The sequence below is a fragment of the Callorhinus ursinus genome, unplaced genomic scaffold (genome assembly GCF_003265705.2).
Source record: "Callorhinus ursinus isolate GAN/ISIS: 27379988/994484 unplaced genomic scaffold, GSC_fseal_2.0 scaffold15, whole genome shotgun sequence".
NCBI lineage: Eukaryota > Metazoa > Chordata > Mammalia > Carnivora > Otariidae > Callorhinus > Callorhinus ursinus.
The window spans coordinates 5,407,662-5,417,525 of NW_027397077.1; the positions used below are offsets into that span (position 1 = coordinate 5,407,662).

Here is a 9,864-nt window from a genome sequence, read left to right on the forward strand (position 1 = left end):
AAGGGGGAGAAACAGGAGAACAAGACACTGAAATCAGGAAGAACTCTCTGACTAAAGCTAACTCACCAGGACGCCTGGGTGGCTCGGTGGGTTAAGTGTCTGCCTTCAGCTCAGATCATGATCCCAGGGTCCTGGGATCGCCCCCCCTCATTGGGCTCCCTGCTCACCGGGGAGCCTGCTTCTGCCTGCTTCTCCCTCTGCTTGCCACTCCCCCTGCTTGTGCTCTTGCGCTATCAAATAAATTTTAAAATAATCTTAAAAAAAATAAAGCTAAGTTACCTATCTTGATGTGGGTGAGAGGTTCAAATCACACAAGCCCCCCCTTCACACAAGGGAACACTCACTTCCACAAACACCCCCACCCTATAACCAAAATTAAAACCACAAGGCAGTACCTTTCCCAGCTCTCAATCCATTTCGAGCAAGCCTGGGAAACATGTCCTACTCTCCCCGGAACGCCAGAGGGTGTAATTAATAAAAAGTTTTCATATCCTCAAGAAAAATAAAAAACAGAGCTAAGCCACCTGGACATAAGAAAATCCAGGTGCTTCCTTAAATGTCAGCAAACAATGGAAAATGACTTTTTAATATGTAATGTAAACTTGCTTGTAAATTTGAGAATTTTAACACAGGTTAAATACGCTGAGATGACAAATACTGCAAGAGATGACTTAAAAAACAACAACAACAACAACAACACTGAGACAGGGTGGGAAAATGTTCTTAGAATCTTCCCAGCACTGTCAAACACTAATGCATCTGTTCAAACCATAGGAAAAGAAGGGAAACTCACCAGGATTCAGTAACTTGATTAAAACATCCCCTAAGAACATCCAGGGCCCTTAGTTCCCATTCTATAATCAATTGCCTTTTTATTACTGATTTGGCTGCCCAGAAACAAAGGAGGTGTCCTAACCAGCGGATAATTAATTCCAATTGTGTACATGGCACTTTATACTTTCGGTGTAAATAAACTGGTATCTGGCTAATCAGTCTCTGGTGAGATTACTTTGCATGAATAAATCTCAAGCACTTGAGTCACTCCTGTGTGAACCAAAAATTTCACGTTTCTAAACTGGGGGCGGGGTGGGGGGGGTCAGAGAGACCTTGATGTGGGTGCCAGTTCTGCCACATAACTATCTGTGTGACCCCTTATTCTTGTCAGTCTCAATTTCCCCATCTGTAAACAAATACCTACAATTAGTCTCCGGAAGATGGCAAGTGCTCAAAAGGTGACAGCTTTATTATTTTTAAGCCAATCTGGAGAGGAAGACTACCACTGATACAGAAACATTTCACTTGAAAAGTAGTCTGGACCGGGACGCCTGGGTGGCTCAGTCGGTCAAGCGGCTGCCTTCGGCCCGGGTCATGATCCCAGGGTCCTGGGATCGAGTCCCACATTGGGCTCCTTGCTCAGCAGGGAGCCTGCTTCTCCCTCTCTCTCCCTCTGCTTGTACTCTCTCTGTCAAATAAATAAAATCTTAAAAAAAAAAAAAAAGAAAAAGAAAAGTAGTCTGGACCATCAAAGCACTGCATTGGAAAGACACCCCCGGAAGAGAGGTCCCCTCCCAGAGAGGTGAGAGGAGCAGAGTTAAAAGTTGCAAGTAAAGTACCTGCTGCACTGTACAGTTCTCGCTTAGCAACTCCAATGTTGTCTACCAAACACCCAGCCGGTAATAGTTAGAGCATGACAACTGTTCACTCTAAATCCATGTGCTCAGCTTGGATTCAGGACTGATTTATAAAAATAGCTGTTGCTGCTGCTCTTTGAATCTCTTTGAGCTGATGACTGGGCAGTGTTACCCTACAGGCCTAGAGCAGCTGTATTCCCTCACCACACCCATTTCTCTGCCTACCCAGCCGAGCTGACGGCACCCCCCTCCCATCTCTGCAGCATGCTATTCTCCCTCTTCCTGGGCTGAGTGAGCAAATTACAAGCACAAATATCCCCTGATGCAATGCCACAACCATCCCTGGGAAAGAGCAGAGGCAGTTGCCAAAAGCGCAGCAGCAGGGAAACGGGCGGGAGACACACACACACACACACACACACACACACACACACACACACAGAGAGAGAGAGAGAGAGAGAGAGAGAGAAAGAGAGAGAGAGAGAGAAACCCTGCAATGCTATGCAGCCAGGGAGAGCGAATCCAGAGGCCCTAGGGAGCAACAGTGTAACCGAACCAGAGGAGGGAAAGGAGAAAGGGGGTTTCCAGGAGAAAGCTGGGTAACACTAACCCTCCCGAGAAGCACGTTTCACACCGGGTCTGGGTGCTAAAACACAAACCTAAACGCAATGACTGCCTCCTCCCCAAAGCAGCAAATGCATTTAATTTACACGTTCCTGGGTGGGAGCGAAAAAATCCCAAAGTTCCCCCACCGGGTAATTTCACCAAAAAAGAGCTCAGGCAATACACCAGCGGAGAACCTGGTCCAAGTGCTAAATCACAATCTCGGTTCTGGGTAACGTTTCCAACTGTCCCCTCCCGGTCCCTGACCCAATCCTCCCATCCCCACCCTTGCTGCGACGGCTTCGCCCTCCCGCAGCCAGACACACGCTAGTCCCCCAACAGTGCCGGAGGGGACGCACGCCGGGAGCCCAGGCTCGGGCCCGGTTCTCCAGACCGCCCCTCAGCCCCGCCCGTAACCGCAGACTGGGCACTTTCTCTAGCTCACATCACCGCCACCTCAACTAATCCCCCGAAGTCTCACGGAACGACCTTTGAGTTTTCCTACGCCCCCCGAGCCCCACCCAGGGCCCCAGACCGCAGCCGACCCGGGCTCCGCGAGCACAACCCCATCCTCAGCCCGAGGCTTGCCGCTCCGCCCCACGCTTCAGACGCCCGAAGCCCTGGTCCTCTCAGCCCGCTCCGCCCCGAGGGGCCCCCGGATCACTGAGCGCCCCGAAGCCTCGGAAGATCACGCCCGCAGGCCCCCAGCCCGGCCGCCCCCGCGTCCCACAGGCCCGCGGCCACCGCCCTTCCCCGCCTCTGGCGGGCCCTGCGGGGTCCCGGGCGGCCGCGGGGCGCGGCTCGGGCAGCCCCCGGGACAGTGGGGAGGCCGCCCCTCCGATCGGGCCCCGCCTGTCGCCGCACCTACCCGCCGCCGCCGCGCCGGAGCCGAAGCCGGAGGGAGCCGGGAGAGGGCCGGGAGCCGGGAGGAGCCGGGAGAAGTCGGGAGGAGCCGGAGCCACCGAGCTAGCCCGTGGGGCGGGGCGCAGGGAGGCGGCCGCTTCCTCGTCGCCCTCTTGAGGGCCGGCGCGAGGGAGGGGCGCCGCCACCGCCTATCCCGCGGGCGCCGCGGCTCCGACCAATAAGCGCGGCGAGGGGGCGGGCGGAGGGCTGTGGCAGGCCAATGGGCGCCGGCCCCACCGCCTCGACCTCGCCGTGGTAGCGGCGCGAGCGGAGGGCCGTTGGGGGCGAGGTACGCATGGGGGCTTCAGACTCCCGCCTCCCGCCTGCTAGCGTCCGGGCGGCCGGCAGGCAGCCTGACCGCCACCGCGGCTCTGTGGTGGACGTCGCTTCCTTTCAGAATTTGGGTGCCTGGAGCGGGGAGGATGCGAGCGACCGGGCTGTCGCGGTCGGGCACACGCGGCCGGGCCCCCGGGTTTCCCCGCCCGCGGGGCCTGCAGGCTCTGTGATGTAATCTGGGCGGGGCGCGGGGCGGGGCCTAGAGCGCGGGCCAGCTGGTCGCGGGAAGGAACCGTGGGGGGACCAGGACGGGAACGCGGGTGTGGGGCGCCTCCAGGGCTGCGCTGCCACCAGCCACAAGTGACGTGGCTGGTCCAAGTTGAAATGTGCTGTAGGTGAGACTACACATCGGATTTCCGAGACTTAGTACCAAAAAATATATCTCATTCATAATTTTATATTGAACATAAGCTGGATAATTGATGACAACATTGGTTACAGTTTTAGATAAATATAGTTAAAGCACATTTAAAATAGTTTCATGGGGTTTTTTTCTGTTGTGTTGTTGTTATTGTTTGCTTTTTAAAATGTGGCCACTAGAAAACTTAAAATTACTCTTTCGGTCACGTTATACTTCTGCTGGATAGGAGGAAAAGTGATGGCTAACGCCTGAGTACTTATTATATTCCAGGCCCTCGTGTAAGTATGTGACACCTAATAACTCATTTAGCTGTCACAACAATGCTCTACAATTGGTGTTCATGTTCCCATTCTCGTTTTACAGATGAGAAACAAACACAGAAGTTTGGTAATTTACCTAATGACAGCAAGCCCGCAATCAGCAGATTGGTGCTTTTAACTCAGGCAACCAGGCCTCGGGGCCATGTAGTCAACCTCTAGAGCAGGCGGCTTACCAGAAAGAACACTGGACTTGGTTGAAAGCCCTAGTTTGAGGTCAGCTCCGCTACTTTGTGTGTCACCGTAGAGAAGTTCAGCTTCAGTTGCCTTAGTAAAAATGAGATAATGCAGTCACCGGCCTCTGTCATCGTCCCCATTAGGGTGACCTAGAAGTAGCAGAGTGAGGTAGTTAAACCTGGACTCTGGCCCCTGAGTCCCTGTGTACACATCCGGGATCTGCTACTTACAAGTTACATGAGCTTGTGGGAGATACTTCATCTCTCTGTACCTCAGTTTCCTCAACTGTAAAATGGGTAATAGTGGCACCTAGTTTATTAGGGTTGTTAGGTGGATCACATATGTTGATATATATAAAGTGCTTAGACTGGTGCCTAGTACTTAGCAAGCATTTATAGAGTACTGCTCATAATGACTATGAAGAAGCATTTATGGCCTATACAAATACAAAGGAATGAAGACTAGAAGGATAAGTGGAAAAGGCATAGTACTATGAATTTGGAGCCCTGGAAAAAACTTTAAGCCAGTCACAGAGAACTGAAATGACTGTGATCTAAGTCACAGACCAATTCATAAGGCAGGTATTGTGGGACCAAACTCAGAGCTTTTCCCCTCTCTCACACGCAGACTCTAAAGTAGGGGAACTGCCATTGCAAGCCTGAATTCATTCATCCAAAGGACAGTGAATGAGGACCAGCACATCAGGAAGGCCTGCATGGTGAGGGTCACTTAGAAAAAAGTGAATAAAATAGGCTTCCTGTCCCAGTGAATTAGCATTGCTTCATACCAAAGCCCACAGATTTTTGTCCAAGCAGGAGCCTAACTGTTGGGAGGGTGGGAGCTAAATAAGCTTAAAAAGCTAAAAAGCCTAAAAAAAGGGTGGGAGCTAAAAGAGTTATTCTGATTCTTCCTGCTGCCTAGAGTAACCAGCCCCAATGCCCATCCCAGGCTTCAAGAGTGGAATTAGCTTTGAGCTCCTTAGAAGTCAGATGGCTAGGAAAATTCAGTAGTGTTGGAATCTTCCATTCCTTCTTTAAGGTAATAAAGTCACCATGTTATATGTATCATGTATCCCAAGGTAGTCACTCACGAGTCACTCTCAATTATCCCCCCACCTCCCCCCATCTCAGGCCTACGAGATGCTCCCTCTGCCTCAGAAACATCTCTACCGGGAAAAAAAAAACAAGAAAAGAAAAGAAACATCTCTACCGGGGCACCTGGGTGGCTCAGATGGTTAAGCACCTGCCTTCAGCTCAGGTCATGATTCCAGGGTCCTGGGATCGAGCCCCACATCAGGCTCCTGGCTCAGCGGGGAGCCTGCTTTTCCCTCTCTCTGCCTCTCCCCCTACTCATGCTCTCTTTCTTTCTGTATCTCTGTGTCTCAAATGAATAAATAAAATTAAAAAAAAAAAAGAAAGAAACCTCTCTACCAACACTGATGCCCTTCTGGTTCAGTCCCTTTTGTCTTTCCTGTGTACTGCCACAGCTACCGCCAAGCCCTCCCACCTGCTTCAGTCCCAGTTACACAACTTAGGCACCACCCTCTCCAGTTCATACACATCCTCCTTCACCCCTTCTATGCCTCTCTCTTACAGCACTCACCACCTATATGGAATCACTCGTGGAAATGTGGATCTGCCCTAATAGATTGTTTCTCAAAGCACAGTTCCTTCTGTTTCCCCACCTCCAATGGGAAAGAACACTTCCTCCAGTGCCAGAGTACCCAGGATGGAAAGCATAGAACCCCAGCAACAGAGTTGGAAAGGATCTTAGCGAACATCCAGTCCCATGTCTAAGGATATATTCTTGAGGCTCTACAAGTTCACACTAAGACATTTTAGGGTTATCGGGCGCCTGGGTGGCTCAGTTGGTTAAGCGACAGCCTTCGGCTCAGGTCATGATCCTGGAGTCCTGGGATTGAGTCCCACGTCAGACTCCCTGCTCAGTGGGGAGTCTGCTTCTCCCTCTGACCCTCCCCCATCTCATGCTCTCTCTCTCTCCCTCTCATTCTCTCAAATAAATAAATAAAATCTTTAAAAAAAAGACATTTTAGGGTTATCTAATATATTTATTATCCATGAAAAGTATGCTTTATATTATATATATATTCATCCAAATTTTGACCAAAATGTTGGCCAGGACACAGACATGAGCAGAACCCAGTGACTTACCATAAAGACTTCCCTCCAGTTTTACCAGAAACTTCTTCAGTTACTTTCCATTGCATTAAAATCCTGAAAATGGTTTTCAAGACCCTGTGCAATGATGCTGTCTCTCTGGCTCCCCTCATCATCTGCCTTACATCTTGCTATGTACAGCATCATCTGCCTTCTTTGTTTCTTGAACTCGGGACCTTCCTCATGCCATTTCCACTGCCTATTCTAATTGGTAGGTAATATGATTTTCTGCATAGAAAATTGGGGGAGAGCTACAAACTATTAGAATTAATAAGAGTTCAGGGGCACCTGGGTGGCTCATTCGTTAAGCGTCTGCCTTCGGCTCAGGTCGTGATCCCAGGGTCGTGGGATCAAGCTCCACATCGGGCTCCCTGCTCGGCAGGAGGCCTGCTTCTCCCTCTCCCACTCCCCCTGCTTGTGTCCCCTCTCTCGCTGTGTCTCTCTATGACAAATAAATAAATAAACTCTTTAAAAAATAAAAAAATGAAATGGTGTAGCATAGGGATGCCTGATTGGCTCCGTCAGAGGAGCATACAACTCTTGATCTCGGGGTTGTAAGTTCAAGCCCCATGTTGGGTGTAGAGATTACTTTAAAAAATAAAATAAAACCTTAATTAATTAATTAAAAATGGTGTAGCATAGTGGCTGCAAACATTATAGACTAACAACTCAAAAGCTCCCCAGTTTAGTGCCTGGACACTTAAAATACTTACCTACCCTGACACCTTTGCAATTGGGATAGCTATGTGCCTCACTGGATGAAGCTTTCAGGTCAGTCTCTTTTTTTTTTTTTTTTTTTTCCAGATAAGTCTTTATAAAAGGACAAACTCAGGGGCTCCTGGGTGGCTCAGTCAGTTGAGTGTTCGACTCCTGATCTCAGCTCAGGTCTTGATCTCAGGGTCTGGAGTTCAAGCCCAGCATGGAGCCTCCTAAAAAAAAAAAAAAAAAATTGAGCTGCCCAGAATACAGACACAATGCCTAGAGGTGATGCAGCCATTTTAAGAGAGTAAAGACAAAAGTCATGGGCTGAGGGTGAGAAGTAGGAAGAGAGGAGGAGACTAGGTCCTTAGCATCCTTCAGCAGCTACACTAATCTGACTGTCCCCCTCTGGGCCTCTTGTAAAAGTGAGAAAAGTAACCCCTATCTCTTAAAGCCATCATTAGTCAATAAATCTCCATTGGTGTAAGCCACCATTAGTCTCTCTTATTTGCCGCCATAGGCAATCTGAACTGGCACATACAGTAAAAGCCCTGGACTACCAGTTGAGAAACCCCATTATAGTCCTCGCTCTGCCAGGAACAAGCTGTGTGGCCTTGGGCAAGTCATTTCCCATCTCTGGGCCTCAGGTGCCTCCTCTTTTCAGGGGAAGTAGAACAAGATGGTCTTTTCACCCCTCACTTTCACAGTGATTTCATTCACTGTGCATGCTACGTAATGTGCAATGTGGGACTTCCTTTCCCTCGAATAAGACTACTTCTTTCAAGGTTCGCTAAGTGTTTCCTTTTTCCCATAACCACAAGACTAGTTACAAAGACCTGTCCCTATCGAGTGGATGGATGAAACACTTTTGGGACATTCCCTGTACACAAATTCCCCCCAGTAGGTCCCTATTCCCTCTTCCTTTGGTTAGTTTCATTCACCCATCCCCAGAGGGAGCTCAAAGAGTGTTCTACTCTAAAACTAATGGGGGGCGTTCCTGGGTGGCTCAGTCGGTTAAGCATCTATGCCTTCGGCTCAGGTCATGATCCCTCTCTCTCTGCCTGTGCTCTCTATCTCTCTGTCAAATAAATAAATAAAATCTTAAAAATAAAATAAATAAAACTAATGGAGCGGGGCACCTGTGTGGCTCAGTTGGTTAAGCAGCTGCCTTCGGCTCAGGTCATGATATCAGGCTCCTGGAATGGAGCCCCACATCACATCAGGCTCCCTGCTCAGCAGGGAGTCTGCTTCTCCCTCTGCCCCTCCGGCTGCTTGTGTGCTCTCTCTCTCTGTCTCTCTCTCAAATAAATAAAAATAAAATCTTTATTTTTTTTTAAAGATTTTATTTATTTGGGGCGCCTGGGTGGCTCAGTTGGTTGAGCGACTTCCTTCGGCTCAGGTCATGATCCTGGAGTCCCAGGATCGAGTCCCGCATCGGGCTCCCTGTTCAGTGGGGACTGTGCTTCTTCCTTTGATCCTACCACCTCTCATGCACTCTCTCTCTCTCTCTCTCATTCTCTCTCTCAAATAAAAAAAAATTTTTTTTAATTATTTATTTGACAGAGACACAACAAGAGAGGGAACACAAGCGGGGGAGTGGGAGAGGGAGAAGCAGGCTTCCCGCCCAGCAGGGAGCCCAATGCAGGGCTTGATCCCAGGACTCTGGGATCATGACCTGAGCCAAAGGCAGATGCTTAATGACTGAGCCACCCAGGCGCCCCAAAAATAAAATCTTTAAAAAAGTAAAGTTAAATTAATGGATCACTCTGCCCACCTCTGCCTTAAACTTGCTATGTGCTATGTAATTTCTCCTTTTGGGGCCTCAAACTCATAGTTTATTAAATGAGAGGGTTGCAGACCCTCAAAGGGCCCTTCAAGTTCCGGAATTCTGAGACTAAATTACACCTTCTAAATTTCATCTCACTTTGGGATAGTGCTTCCCCAGTTGCTAAGTGCTTTGCTGTCTGGTATTGTAGGTTAGCCTTTCTTTTTTTTCTTTTTTGTAAAGATTTTATTTATTTATTTAACTGACAGAGAGAGAGAGAGAGAGACAACGAGAGAGGGAACACAAGCAGGGGGAGTGGGAGAGGGAGAAGCAGGCTTCCCACGGAGTGGGGAGCCCGATGCGGGGCTCGATCCCAGGACCCTGGGACCATGACCTGAGCCGAAGGCAGATGCTTAACCAACTGAGCCACCCAGGCGCCCCGATTAGCCTTTCTATAACTCTAAGACAGCGCTTATAATATCATCCGTATTTTGACGTTGAGGAAACAGATTCAGGGATGTGGAGTGATACGCCCAAGAATACACAATTAGTAAGTGGCCGATCTGGAACTAAAAACCACAACCTTTGATTCCTTGCTCAGTACTCTTTCCACTACACCTTGATTTTTGAATTTTTTTTTTCTTTCCTTTTTCTCCCCAGGATCCACGTCCTGGCTGCAAATCACAACTGCTCTTCGCGATGACCCCAAGACTGCTCACAGTAATGCCCTCAGTTGCAGGCACTTGGCAGTCTCTCCAGATACCTGGCTTTCCCGCAATCCTTCTTCCATCCTCTGTTCTGATCCCTCAGTCCCAGTAAAACCTGGTTTCTTCCCAACTGACTCCAAGCATCCCATCTCATCCAGAGCTCCACTGGATACATCAGTGTCTTGAAC

General features: G+C 49.3%; 1 protein-coding gene across 24 annotated transcripts in view; it reads right to left on the bottom strand.

The window, feature by feature from the left end:
* Window positions 1–3,596, bottom strand: part of MAP4 (microtubule associated protein 4) — a 195,601-nt gene extending 192,005 nt beyond the window's left edge. For 4 of the 24 annotated variants that reach the window (XM_073901111.1, XM_073901114.1, XM_073901113.1 and 1 more), the window contains exon 1: window positions 3,103–3,593. The gene's annotated coding sequence lies outside the window, so the exon portion shown is untranslated. Of the gene's footprint in view, window positions 1–3,102 lie in introns of all 24 variants that reach the window. The other 20 variants (XM_073901124.1, XM_025884846.2, XM_073901119.1 and 17 more) reach the window with 9 other exon arrangements.
* Window positions 3,597–9,864: the final 6,268 nt, after the last annotated feature.